Raw genomic sequence first — 15,586 nt, 5'->3', positions numbered from 1 at the left:
TAAGAGTTATGGGAGTTGTAGAAGATGCAAAAAGATAAACCGGGTTTACAAATGTATTCAATGAAACAAAGGAAAATTTCCCTAATCTGGAGAAAGAATTGGGAAACAAGATCCAGGAGAGGCACAGAACTCCCAACAGGGTTGATCAAAAGCAATCTTCACCATTACACATGATCATCAAGCTCTCTTCAATTGAACATAAGGAAATGATCATTAAATGTGCATGTGAAAAAAAAAACTGACACATTAAAGAATGCCAAGTAGACTCACAGGAGACCTCTCACAGGAAACTCTACAGGCAAGAAGAGAATGGAGTGACATATTCCAGATTCTAAAAGAAAAACATCGCAGGCCCAGAATAACACACCCAGCAAAGCTTTCTTTTGTCTTTGAAAATGAAACAAAATTCTTCCTGAGTAAAGAAAAATTAAAAGAATACACCTCTTCCAAACCTGCCCTACAAATGATACTTCTCTTGACAGAGAAAAGGAATAGCACCTACCAAAACCAAAGGCAAATGTGAGGAACATCCCAGTGAAATAACAACAAAAGACTAAATCAATGAACAACCCGTTGCTAAAATGACAGGATCAAAGTACCACCCATACCTATTAACCCTGAATGTAAATGGCATAAATTCATTAATCAAATGTCATAGATTAGCAGACTGAATTAAAAAACAAAACCCGTCTATTCGTTGCCTACAAGAGACACATTTCACCAAAAAAGATCAGCGGACTGCATCTCATGGATTTTGATGTTTTTATTAGTTTCACCTCTTCAAAACACTTTCTTCTGATTAAATTCTTCAGTGACTCATACATCATGCAGTAGCATCATCTGCTTCAAGAAGTTTCTTGATTTGATTTTCTTTTTCATTTCTTCAGCGACACATCAGTCATTCAGTAGTATGTTATTTAACTTCATGGTGTTGTTAATTTCTTTTTTCTTCCTGTTGTTGATTTTATTTTATGGTTTTCAATTTAAGGGGATGTACAGTAACTGTGTAATGGAGACTCTCATACCTAGTAACATGTTGTTTAACTTTATGGCATTGCAAGTTTCTATTTTTCTTCCTGTTGTTGATTTTGTATTGTAGCTTTTTGTTTAAGGGGATGTACAGTAACTGTGTAATGGGGACTATCATATCCAGATGTGAGGATACAATGTGAGGATGTATACATCTCTACTTCCAGACTAAAGATGGACTCCCAAAGAAACTGTTTACATATATCTTGACAATAGGATGCTGGACTCTCTGACATTGTCCATGCCCATAAAGGTGGACATATGACTGTGTATGAAGAACTACACTTTAGGTAATGATATAGGGGAATTCAGTGGGTGGGGGAGGGAATTGGGGATGGGATAATGGAAATCCCAGGACCTATAGGACTGTATCATAAAGTGATGATAATAATAAGAAGAACAAGGAGAAGAAGTAAAATTAAAAAAAAAAAAAAAGAAAAGGCCTATGATAGCAAGAGGTATGTAGCTGAAACAAAGGAACTCTTAAGATAGAAAGGACTTCAAGTCTTGGTGCACTTGGACATTGTACATAAATATGGGCATAAGAGCCCAAGTCTTGGGTCATTGGGTTTTTCATTATGTGCCGGAATGGGAACTAACCCATAACTCATCTTCACTTTCGGTATTAAATGGCTTGGATGTCCTCAAAAATGTTGACATCACATTATCCTCAATGGCTAATTGTTAAGAAGAGTAAGATGCTACACAGCACAAGTCAGGGGGAAGTAAAGCCACCATGTGCTAGGGATTTGCGGAATATGATACCAGTGAAGCCTTAGAGGTGTGCACAGTGGCAGCTCTGTGGGGTGGCGCTGGGCAGACAGGAGAAAAGGCCTAGCTTGGAGGATCAGGAGCCTGAAGCAGTTTCCACAATGTGAGTTGGTGGGAGAGAAAGTCAAGAGCCTACCTGCTTTCCTCATCTTAGATCAGGCCCACAACCACTTTCGGCAAATACTCCCTACCTATCATGGGATTCAGCTTTCTCAGAGTAAAAGGAGAGGGCCTAATAGATTAATCCCTAGAACCTGGAAACGTAGCCTTACATGGCAGCAGGGACTTTGAGAGGGGACTGAGGATCTTGAGATGGGAGGTAATCCTAGCTCATATATGGCACTCCTACTAATTAATCACTCCATGTGATTAATCCCATGATTAAGCAAAGTAAATGTTTTTATAAGAAGGAGAAAGAGGGAAGTTGTACTATGGCAGTAGAGAACTGGGGTATAACTGGAGCAAAGATTGGGTGGTACAGCCACAAACAAATGCATACCAGTGGCCAGAGGAAGTGTGACTTTGGGGACAGGCAAGAAACAGACTCTAATTACAGACCCAAGAACAAACGAGCCCTGCCAGCATGCTGCTTTTGATCTTATAATATGCATTTAAGATTTCTGACTTTCAGAAATATAAATGATTGCATATCTGTTGTCATCAAGCCATTAAATTTATGGTAAATCCCAGAAGCAATGATAAACTTATACAAAGAGTTCAGCTGCATATTTGTAATAATGATTATTAAAATAATGATCATTTGAGCTGGTGTTGTGGAACAGCAAGATAAGCTGCCATTTGAGTCACTGGTAGCCCACCCAGCTCCTTGTTAGTGCACCAGGGAAGGTTTTAAAGTAGGGCTGAAGGGATTTTGCCCCCTGACACCCCCACAGCATGTGTATATCCATGGCCCAAGTGCATGAGCAGACCTTGATGAAACTCCTGGCTGCTGGACTTGGCCAGGCCACTGTGGCCATTTGGGGAGTGAACTGGAAGATGGGGAAATCTGTCTGTAACTCTGCATTTAAAACAGATTTTTTTAAAAAGAAATCAATGAGTATTCAGTGTGTTGGGGAAGGAGGTATTGTATAAGGCACAAGGTAGTTGATGAATCTTCTGTGAGGACAGGAAATGGAGCAGCAGAGCCCAAGGAAATGTTTAAAAGAGGACAAAAAAGAAACCCTGAAATAAATATCAAGGAAGAGACAATTTAGATTTGGGGATTATCTTGAAAAGAAAAAGAATACACTGCAGCAAAAATAGGTCAGCGCAATTGTTTCAGCCCTCGTCCTCTGAGGCCACAAAGAGGGCCTCCTCTGTGCCTTTCTTCCATTTGCTGGCTCACTCCCCACATGGCTGCAGTAGTCAGAGCTGAGCTGATCAAAAGCCAGTAACCAGGAACTTCTTCCAGGTCTCTGAAGTGCATGCATGGGCCCAAAGACTTAAGCCATCCTCCACTGCTTTCCCAAGCCCTAAGCAGGGAGCTGGATGGGAAGTGGAACAGGCAAGATTTGAACTGGCACACTAATAGGATGCTGGCATTGCAGGTAGAGGATTAGCCTTTAAGTCACCTCACCACCCTTAAACTTCAGATTCTTCAAGGGCAAAAGCAGGCCTGAGACAATGTAGCATTTCTGAAATCATCAGACAGGAGGAGCCCCATGGGAAGATGTTAGGCAAAGAAGGAGACCTGAGGAAGTCCTCCCAGGGGTCCAGGCAGGAAGCACTCTAGATGCTTTCTGCCAGAGTCCTGGGTAAGATCCACTGCCCTTGCAGGAGGCACAAAGCAAAGACCATGTGGGAAATAGACAAAAAAAAAAAAAGGCCTTCTCTCCCTACCACAAACCTGAGGAACAAGCAACAGCCGTCTGTCACCTCTCCCACACACGCTGCAGGTAAGGGTGTACTGCAGGGCAGAGAATGCCCAGGGCTCCTGGGGAAGGAAGTAGGTGGGGGTAACACGCCCAGGCTCACATAAAAAGGGGTGTTGGGAGATTTCTTCCAATCAAAACCATCTCACCCCAATGCCCAGATACATTGCTGTGTGAGCTTCCAATCAAAACCTCATCCCAATGCCGCAGATACGTTGCTGTGTGAGCTGGGACAACAGTGCCATCCAAGCCTGAGGGACAGGAAAACCCAGAGCACCTTCCTCTAGCAGGAAGCAAACTCCACACACAGCAGCAGAGATCCATGGCAGGATGGCATCCACAGCATGGAAAGAGGTGTGCACGGCTGCAACAGAAGACGGAGAACATCCCTCCAGCACCCCACTCCTCCCACAAAGCATCAGGCAGCAGACACTGTGGAGCCAGTGGATCCTTGGGAGAACTGAAAGCAATGGAGACACCTCACTGACTTTAGTTGCCCTTCCAGCTAAAGAGGCCCAATCCTGCATATGAGCAGGCACCAGCACTCCTTACTCCAGTCCCTGCTGCTTCATCCACAGTGGCCTGGATTTGATAACACCATCAAAAATAATCAGCCCCACACAAGCACACACACCACAGGCGACCTACCAGATAAGAGTAAAGAAGTTAATGGAAACTGGGGTTGGGGTTGTGGCTCAACAGACTAATCCTCCACCTTCTAGTGCGGGCATCCCATATGGGTGCCAGTTCTTATCTCAGCTGCTGTACCACATGAAAGACATGGAAGTGACTCCTGGGACCTAGATGCAGACCAGCCAACTCTGGCCATTGTGGCCATGTGACAAGTGATTCAGTAGATGGAAGATCTTTCTCTCTCTGTCCTTCTCTCTGTAAATTTGCCTTACAAAATTAAACTAAAAATAAACCCTAAAAAAAGAGGTTAACAGAACCACACCTCGAAATGACCCCAATGCTTAGAAGCTACACACAGAGACTTCAGCACAACTGATGAATCTGTTAAACAGGCTGGTAAAGCAGGATGGCCACACTGGAACAGAGGAGCAGAATTAGCAGAGAAAGGGGGAAAAGAACTAAAAGGATATGCAAGAAGTGAGAATCATGACTATCAGAGAAAGAATTCCTTCAGCAGGCTTATCCACAGAGGATTCATGGAAAAACCCATGACCTCAAAAAGAATTTGGTAGAAAGCATGCAGAACAAAACAGTGAAAATCAAGAGTGAAAAATAACTAGTAGAGCCCTCAAGGTTTCCTCAAAGTGCATTTCTTGGAAGTTCACAATTCAGCAGCAAATGTGAGTCCTTTCATTAATAGGAAAACAATCAAAAAGCCCTCCTGCCAGACCCATGGGAGTCCTCACTGCAAGGACTCAGCTCCTCCTTTCAAAGCCTGTTTGCTTTCCTGGGCCCCAAGGCTACAGTGTCTGACAATCCTGTGTCCAGAGCTTTTCCCACAAGCCTCAACACCTTAGGGGCACTGAGGCCACAGAGGATCCAGAGGTTGAAGCTGGCCCACCAAGAGTTTCTTTAAAAACAACAACAAAAAAAAGCATAATCATTTATTTTTACTGGAAAGGCAGATAGCAGAGAGAAGGAGAGAGGAAGAGAGAAAGATCTCACATCCACTGGTTCACTCCCCAAGTGGCCACAACGGACAGAGCTGAGCCAATCTGAAGCCAGGAGCCAGAAGCTTTTTCTGAGTCTTCTGCATGGATTCAGGGTACCAAGACCTTGACCCGTCCTCCACTGCTTTCCCAGACCACAAGCAGGGAGCTGGATGGGAAGTGGAGCAGCCAGGATACGAACTGGGGCCCAGTGGGATCCCAACACTTGCAAGGTGAGGATTAGCCAATTGAGCCATTATGCCAATGCGGCCAAGGGTTTCTTACCAGAACGGGAGGGTGTGAGCACAGCAGCAAAAGTCAAGTGTTTAGAAACACTTGAAGCAATCAACCCCAAAGGGCTGAAATCTAAATATCTGGTCCCTGAGCACAACTGGCTTGACAAACTCTGCGGTAATCACCACAGTGAATTTTCTAGACTGCAGATCTGATTAGCATACATCCTCTAACCTGCCAAAAATAGAAAAGTTTTAGATGTTATGATGTAAATGCTTGCGCTCTATATGTCCCATTTATATATGTATATTCTGGTCTCCCTGAATCTTGCGCAGCTGAGAATCGTACCAATATGTAGTTTAGATGACAGGCTGCCACAGTAACTGGCAATATATGCATGATCAGGCCCAGCGCAACAACTTAGTGGTTAAGGTGCGCTGGCATTCCATATAGGCACCGGTTCATATCCTGGCTGCTCCACTTCCTTCCAGCTCCCTGCTTGTGGCCTGAGAAGGCAGTACAGGATGGTCCAAAGCCTTGGGACCATGCACCTGTGTGGGAGACCTGGAAGAAGATCTCCTGGCTTCGCATCAGCTCAGCTCTGGCTGTTGCATTCACCTGAGGATTGAACCAGGGGATGAAAGATCTTTCTCTGTGTCTTTCCTTCTCTCTGTAAATCTGACTTTCCAATTAAAAAAAATCCTTTATATATATGTGTGTATGTGTGTGTGTGTGTGTGTGTGTGTGTGTGTACGCATGACAGTGTGCTCTTAGCCTCAGCAGCAGCACACTTACAGAATTGCAAACAGAAATGCCAGCACAGGCAAGCCACTCGTGCTAAATTAGCACAAATCCAAATTGACGTCAAAGCTGTGAGTATTATTAGAGGTGAAAAGGGTCACAATAAATAAGGTGATAAAAAGGTCAATTTACCAGAAAAGCATACATACTGTAAAGGTATATGTCTGTAATAGCATGGTTTCAAGGTGTATGAAGAAAAGATTAATGAAACTGTTTGTGGTAGTTGGTAAATAATACAGAGAGAGATTTGAATAAATAAAAGTGTCTTGGAATTTTATATATGAGCAGACAATTAGAAGGAATATTAACATCTAAAAACATTTAAAGCTTAATAAAATATAAGGAAGCTTAAATGTTACAATTAGAGAATACATTCTTCTAGGACATACAACAGGCATTTTTAGGGGGTAGCCATTTGGTACAACCCCACATTCCACTTGGAAAACCTGAAAGTCCAAGCCCCACTTCCAATTCTAGCCTCCTGCTTATGCACATCCTGGGAGGTAGCAAACGATGATTCAAGTACTGGAATGCTTGCTGCCTTTGTTAAAAAAAAAAGACTTAGTTCATGTTCTCGGTTTTAGCATGATCCAGCCCCACTTGCTATAGGTTCCTAGGATGTGAACTAACAGAACAAAGCTCCATACACTATACACATGCATGATTTAAAAAAAAACTACAGGAAATTAGAATATAAAAGAATTTCCTAAAGCTAATCTAAAGTATCTGCAAATTCTTATAAAATGTACATGACAAATATTACCTTTAAGTGAGAAACAAAATAAAGTTTTCTACCATTACTATTTATAAGTGTCCCAGAGCATTAGAAAACTAAAATAAGGATAAAGAAATCGGTGTACTGAAAGCAGACAAGAAAACTGTTATGGTTCACTGTTGCCAAAATTATCAACAGAAAAAAATTGGAGAAAATCCATAGATTAGTGATTTAATTATGAAAATGAGATTTCTAAATCCAAGAGCATATAGCAATCAAATGCATGCTCACATATCAGCCCCACAAACATAAAACATGATGTTTAAAAGAACAAAAGCATGTAGCATTGCAAGCACATACTCTGAGTCTGGGTAACCTGAGTTAAAACTCCAACTCTCCCACTTACTTGCTGTGTGGCTGAGTAAGTTACCTAACCTCTCTGTTTTCACAGCTTACTCATCTATAAGGGGAAAAGGGACATAATGACAGTAATAAAACCTGTTTCATAGGATTTTAAAGATGTCATATAAGTCCATACTTAGCTAGTAAGTATGGAAGACTGTGCCTGGCATGATTTATCTGTTGTATTTTTTATCTTGAGTACAATGCCTAAAACACTGAAAGTATAAATTGAACTATGTATGTCTGTGAGCTTTACAGGTACACGGTATTGTTTACACATTTTAAACTGTCTAAGAATGGCATCATAGTTTATGTATATACATCCTGGCTCCACACTTGCTAGTTACTGGGCTTTGGTCAATTGACCTGACTTTTCCAAACCTCAGTTTCCTCATTGGTAAACTGGGAGGATGATTCCTTCATTATGAGATTTCTGTGAAGACAAAATAAGAACATGTATGTAAAGCACTTACTAGAGTGGTGTAAGTGCTGAATAGTGTACCAAATACTTGAATGTGGATACACATGCCTCTCCAGCCTCAGAACTTTGATGGGGCATCCATTAGTTGGAATACTGTTTCTTAACTCTCAACATTCAGAATTCTCTACATGTTGAATACATATTGAAAAAGTATGTGGATAGGTAGATAGATGGGTGCAAGATGGGGGTGTATGCATTAATGGGTGGAAAGGTGGATGAATGGACAATTAGAAGGATGGAGGTTGATAAATAGATGGGCTCCAGGGCAGACACATGGATGGATGGATGGATGGTATCGGTAATTTTCCCTTATCAAGCATCTCCAGACAAGAAAGATCAATGAGAAAAAAATGGACCCTCATGACTTTGAAGTAGATGTTAAGTCAAAGAAAGGCCTGCAGAGAAAGACCTCAAAGCTGTCACAGCGCTGAGCTCTGCCGAGTTTCTGTCCTGGTTCCCCAGGATTCGATCCCCAAGTCCACACCTTTCATGTTTCTTTCCCTGACTTCTGAAATCTTCAACTCCTTCCCCTGGTGGGTATCACGTGATTCTCACAGCACCCTCAAGAATCTTCCCATCCTTAATTCCAAGGCAGGGAAGGAGAGGCTTAAAGAGCATTTAACCAAAATGTTCTGATATCCGTCCATGTGCTGCCCACTTCTTGCGGCATTACATGAGCAGGGTCACTAAGCAGAAATGTAAAGAGAACAGCTGGTCTTGTATATGACGAAAATCACAGAGACTGCAACCCAGTCTTAAGTAACAGACCTGGTGGGGCTCCACTTCTGGGTCTGCTTGTAGTAACTACAAGCTGGAGTGGAGGACAAACACTTGATTACACAATCCAACAGAACTGGACTCAGATATCAGCTCTGCCACCAACTATCCGTGTAGCCTTAGGCAAGTTACTTCATCCCTTTGAGTCACAATTTTTCAACCTACAAAGCAGAAATAACTTCCAGTTTTGAGGATTAATTCAGAAGATCTAGCAAAGTACTTGGAACAGGTTTCAATCAACAATGAGCCCCACCTCTTTCACTTCTGTACCAGTTTCCTCATGGGTGCACTTAAGAGAAACATTGCAGTATAACAATTAAGCACATGGACTTTGGAGCCAGACTGCCTGGGTTTAAATTCTAGTCCTATCACTTGTTGGCTGTGTGACCTCAAAAAAAATTACTTAGCCTTTGTGTGTCTCAGTTTGCTCTTCTGTGAAACAGTGCTGATAATGATTGCTACCTACCTTTCTGGGTTGTTTGGAAGAGCGAATGAGCAGCATGTAAGTGCTTAGAAAACTGACTGGCATATAGTAGGTATTTTTTCATAAATGGATACATGGGAGATTATTGCAAAACTACAGGAAAGAGTTGATGATGGGAAGTAGAAAGCGTTTTAAATTTAATCTCTGTCTATGATGTTTTCACTCATCCCAGACTTTGCCTGAAGTTGGACTGAAACTTGACTGAACGGCTCAAAAGCAAAACAACCAATGTATCCTTTGAATCTGACCCACAAGCTGGCACAAGATGCCACTGTTCCCTGGCAGGCAGACATGAGGTGTAAGGGCAGGCTGCTGGCAGGGCAGAGGGTGCTGACTGATCTGCAGTTTTTATCATTGGGAGCCAAGCAGGCAGTTCTGACACCTGTCAGGGGGCACAAGCTCTCTTTTGTTGGAACTGGCAGCTAAACGAGAATTGCAAGTATCAGCACAGTAAAGCAGGGAGGATACAAATAGACCCAGGTGCTTCTATGCTAGCCTACAGTCTTGTGTCTCAAACACCAAATTTACAAGAGACGTACCAGTATCAGCTCCAGCAATCCCAGTTAGTGAGCTCCCAGGGACTGTGCTCCCAGAAGTTCACTGTGGAACACTACGAAAGAGATGCAGAGCTCAGCGGGATCAAGGGGATGATTCAGGGCCTGACCCCAGTATGTCAAACTCAATGTGCATCAGAATAGAAAAAGGGAATGAGTGAGCAACTATGGAGAGAGACAGAGAGAGATCTATCAGCCACAGAGTGGATCAGCTGGCTGTGCCCATGCTCTGCCCCTCAAACCCTAACTGCTCTTGAATGCCTCATCACCCAAAAAATATGACTGGTTATGCTTGGGTGCAGAGCTGAGGAGGTAGGTGACTGAACAGTGATCCTCGTGACCATGCCAGCTACTCTTGTGAGATACTAAGTCTGTAAGGACACATCCTTCAGAATTTTGCAGCAATTAGTCCAGATGTGAAAACACCGACAGGGACAGGCTTGGGGCTGTGGCTGGTTTCCCTGTCCTGATCCCTCTAGGTAAATGCGTTTTCCATAGTCACCAGTGCACCCCAACGCGCAGTTTCTCCATCACACATCCCACACTCTGAGGTTATTTACAAGCCAGCTCTGGTTTGTCTTTCCCCCACTAGAGTACAAGCTCTATTAGAGCCAGGATTTTACTTGTTTCTTTGCCATCCCTCTAGATCAGCATGTGATTTGCACTGCATAAACATTTATTGATTTAATAAATGAGTGAGTGAAAACATTTTCAGTAACCGGAGAACATCTATGCATAAAAACCACTGTAACATGATCTGCGGGATCCAACAGCGGTCCAAGAAAAAGCCACAACCACGCTATTAGTCTACAACTTCACAGTTCTCATAGCCAGGCAATGAACCACCTGATTTGATCCTTACGCTGGATCTATGAGATAAATATTATCATTCTAGTTTTACAGAGCAGAAAACTGGGCCACAGAAACATTCAGTGATAGCCTCTAAAATCTAATAACTGATAAGTAGCAGACCTAAAACCCAAGAGTCCACATCCAAGTCCCTCATTTGATCTATACCTGATGCACACCATTTTTAAAAATGAGCTTTCTTTAGGCCAGCACAGTAGCACCAGCATCCCGCATGGGCACCAATTTGAGTCCTGGATTCTCCACTTCCCTGCTAGTGTGCCTTGGGAAAGCAGTGGAGGATGACTCAAGTCCCTGAGCCCATTCGTTCAAGTGGGAGACCTGGAAGAAGCTCCTGGCTCCCATAATCCCAGTTTCACATCAGCCCAGCTGTTGCCATCATGGCTATTGGGGAGTGAATCAGCAGAAGAAAGATATCTCTTTCTCTCCCTCTCTCTATCTCATCTGTCTCTCCCTCACATTGTAACTCTTTCAAGTAAAACTAAATAAGTCTTTTTAAAATATGTACTTTCTTTACCATCAAGCCATTTTCTCCTGCAGGTGGTCATAACTCCTGAGATAAAGCCCTACATAATCTCTCCTCTTAAGAAAAGCTGTGGTCTGCTTGGGGAGGTTTGGGCTGGAGCCCAGGCTGGAACTGCACGAACCAGCTATGCAACCGTGGACAAGTCTTGGCACCTTTCGGTGAGGCTCAGTCCTTTCCTCCTTCAAGTACATGCAGTGATGTTTGACTTACCTGCCTCACAGCACACCATGAGGCTCTCACAAAATAAGGCAGGAAGAACCACAAAGACATAAGCTCAGCCCAACAGCAGATCTCAAGGGTTTCTATGTATCCAGCCTGCCCTGCATGGCAATCTGACCATGAAGGGTCCCCAATTCTCCCCAGCCACCTTGCTTCCGTATTATCCTGATGGCTTGACTTTTTCCTATGTCTGACTCTCACTTCCATCTGGGATATAGTGGCTCTGGATGTACAACTTTGAGGATTTACTAAAAATCACTAAATTGTAATATGTAAAGATGGTGGGTGAATGACATGTCAACTTTTTTTTTTTTTTTTTTAGAACAAAGAGCAATGTGTCCAGTCCAAATCAGAGGCACAAAGATCCACCTCAACTTGTAACTTCGGGAATAGGGGAAGGCAAACTAACTCTGGGAACCCGGTGGAAAAGAAAGAGGCAAGTGTGGTCACAATTTCAAGCCTGGAAATGGTGGTTCCTTATGAAGAGCAGGGCAGAGACAAAGAACAACTCGGAATTACGGAGCATGAGATTTCCGAGCCCCACACAGGTACACTTGCTCAGAAACAGGGCCTGAGTGTCTCAGAATGGCAAGACCTCGGGAACTGACTACATGGAAGACATGGTTAAAGACAAGTCATAGGAAGAGTTTCCTCAAAATAAAAATAGGGACTAGTGCTGTGGAGCTCCAGGTAAAACCGCTGCCTGCAGTGCCGGTATCTCATATGACCACTAGTTTGAGTCTCCATTGCTCCAGTTCTGATCCAGCCCCTTGTTAATGTACCTGGGAAAATTAATGAGGATGGTTCAAGTGCCTAGGCCCTGCATCTACCCACGTGGAAGACCTGGGTCTCAGCTTTAACTTGAACCTGGCCCAGCCCCAGCTCTTGTGGCTGTTGGAGATAGAAGGTCAGTCTCTCCTTTCTCTCTCTCTCTGTAACTGTGCATTTAAAAATAAATGAATGCATCTTTTTTAAAAAAAAAGATAAAAAATCCAACAAAGATCTTCTACTTCCAATATTCCAAGATTTCTTTGAATTGGGGAGCTCGTTCAAAGGCTTTCTTCTATCCATCCTAATTTATAGATCTAACAGATTATGACACATCCCATATAAAACACATGGCAGTTTGTTCCTGAATAAATTGCAAATATGGGCTTCTGTGTCTAGTATTCTACGTGATATGCAAAGAAATAGCTTTTGTGTATAAAGACGCAGGCTTTTAAGTACAGTTATGTTCTACATCTTCTTGTGAAACTTGTTGGCATGATTTTTCCAGAAAAGAATCATCAAAGTGCAGTTGTTTGGCAGCTTTGCCCAACCACTCCATTCTCTGAATATCCTGTGTGTTTTTTATTTGGACATTTGATTCTTTTATTTTAACCATGCCTTATACACTTTGATTGGATGCCTTACCTTGTGGATCAGAACTTGTGAAAGCTCTGTATAACACTGTCTGTTTCCAAGGTGAATCTAGGCTTTCCTCCCTCGGGCACCCAGGGGACCATAAATCACCTTCAGGCTTTCCAAGGTCTGATTTTGGGCTTTATCACTTCTGGTCTACTTTTACTTTTCCATTATTTCTAGGACATAGTCATTACCCTAGAATCCTTCAGGCCATAACCCTCACTCCTTTTGTGCAGACCTCTTGGGGTTTTAACTGAAATTTGGGATGCTCACCCACAATCCTGTGTTTTGCTAAGACTTCTGTTCCATCGTCTGTTCTTCCCAGTACTGTTCATTGCTGAAATCCTTGCCGATATTTCAGTTCTCCAGCTGCTGTGGTTTTCTGGATATCTTGGAATCTCTGTGTATGTGTAACCTAGGTATCACATGAAGACCTCAGGGAATTCGTGCTCGTAGTTGGCAGCTCATTTCCCTGTGGTTCTCTCTGCTCTAGCAGATCTCCTTCTGCTCAGCCCAGTGAGGCTGTGCTTTGCTGGGCACTATTCTCCTACCTGAGAATGAACACTCCCAGGCAGTGACACGAGCAGATGTGGAGCTCATACCTTGCTGTTCTCTCAGATTGCTGTCTGCGGTGACTCTCCTCCGGTGCTTTCCAATTTGATTTTAATCATCAATTTCATGAATATTTTGAAAGGCATGATAATAGTAGCACAAATTCTTCTAGCAACAGTTAAAAGAATAATAATTAAAATTAAAATATGGGCAGAGACTGGCAATTGGAGATCTAATTGGGGACAGAGGACAGAAACAGAAGAATGAAAAATAGAAGGAAAGAGAAAGAAGAAAACCAGGATGTGAATGTGGCATTTAATGGAGGCCAAGGAAGAAACGTTGTGGGCTCAGCATTACCAAAAAGGGGACAGGGGGACAGGAAGTCATAAAAGGAAGCCTAAGATAAAGAACAAATCTGTGAGGAGAAGCAGAAGGTCATGGGTCATTTAGTGACTGTCCTGTACAGTTTAGCTTCACCAAAGGGCCAGCTTCTGGAGAGGTGGTTGACAAGTGTTATGATTGTGTGTGTCTTCACAGAATAATTCTAAAAATTCAGCATACAGTTGCTTATAGAGTATATGAGTATAGAATATGTTTTGAGTGTCTGAGCAGCCAGGTCTAATGGAGACTGGCATAGAGCTGCTAGTAAAGTCTAGTTTCCAGTGTCCTTAAAGAAATAACCGTTTGGTGGTTGTGCCCGGCCCCCTCTGTCACTCTGCATCCTTGCCAGACTATTTATACCCACCAGCACATGTGCCAGGTGCAAAGGCTTCAGTTCATAACTCAGGAAGACAGAAGTGAATTTGAATTCAAGGATCCCAGCTCACCTGTTGAGAAAACAAATTTGTTTGGTGCTTTTCCTCTCTGCATCTTAATATTCACGTGATTAATACCCATAAAAATAACAGCACAGAGCTCAGATGATCAGCTCTGGATCCACAGGGAAACTAATAGCCTTTGTTTCTTCTTTGAAAATATGCTTTCCTTGGTATTTGCTGAAAAGACATCATCATGTTCAGTTTGACAACTGAAATAATGACTACTGCAGACTCCTATCATCTTGACTTCTCTACCCACAAGGAAAGGGCTTCCCCACCCACATCGCACCTCATTCCCACTCCAGATGCAAAGCCACGCTTTGTTCCTTTGCTCTGTCCCTTCCTGGAAGGCTCCAACACATCATTTCCAACTCCCATAGACATATTCTAACTCCCTGGAGAAGTTCAGAAAGTGACAAACTCACAGACAGGTGGCGCTAACCAAGGGCTCAGAAGTTAACATGTAGGTTCTGGGAGTCGATCATCCCAGCTTTGCTGCTTCCTTTGTGATCTCGGATAAACCTGTAGCCTCTCTATGCTTCAGTTCTGAAGCAAGAATAACAGGGGCACTCAATTTTGCAGAACTTCAGTGAAGATCATAGAATACAATATAAATATGCAAGGTGGTTGCTTTTATCATGCTTACTGGCACACTCAGGTCTAGTCAATCCCTGTCTGTGTGGCTGTCTGGTAAGGAGTGTTGAATTGCTAAGCACTGGGCAAGCCAGCATTTGTCCTGTGCCAAGTCAGGCTCCCTTCTAAGTGGATATTGGCTGATCTGGGGTGAGGAGCTGAAGCCCTGGTGTCTCCGTGCTGCTTGGAGGGAGGCTGAGCAGAAGCAGCAAGGCTTAGAGAAGGGGTCAGTGCAGAGGGAGGTGTGCCAGGAAGGCTGACACCAGGAAGGGATGGAGCCTGACTCCTTGGAACAGTCATCACACACCACCCCCATAGCAGAGAAGCAGTCACCCCCTCCATCTTCCCTTCCCATGAACAGTGATATCAATGACTCACCCCAAAGGGAGCACTCTTCTACAAGGGAACAATGCATCAGTGCTAGGCAGATTAAAAGAGTTTCTTATCAACGTATCCAGTATGATATTAGAGATTGTGGAATGTGATGGCAGGAAGGGCTATGGAGTCTGACACTCCTGCTTCCAAACCTTGGCGCTGCCACTGACTGACCGCCTCTGATCTTGGGAACATGGCATAGTGCCTCCAGTTCTATGACCTTGTTTATAAAGTGGAGGCAATGATTTTCACTCTGCAGGCTTCCTGTCGAATGTCAAATGCGGTGGTGTGCCTACAACGCTGTGCACATGCTTTTCCAGGCTCAGAGGAAGCTAACAAGAGCATGAGAAGATATGTGCTCCTTCCCTACATGCAGTCATCGTGTCCAATGCACGTAGGTGCAGCATTCACTCACTGCAGCCTGTCCATCCCACCACACCACAGGTGTCTC

This window comes from Ochotona princeps, chromosome 9 (assembly GCF_030435755.1).
Source record: "Ochotona princeps isolate mOchPri1 chromosome 9, mOchPri1.hap1, whole genome shotgun sequence".
Taxonomy (NCBI): Eukaryota; Metazoa; Chordata; class Mammalia; order Lagomorpha; family Ochotonidae; genus Ochotona; species Ochotona princeps.
The sequence above is the reverse complement of the archived record's forward strand: the minus strand, read 5'-3'. Positions refer to the sequence as shown.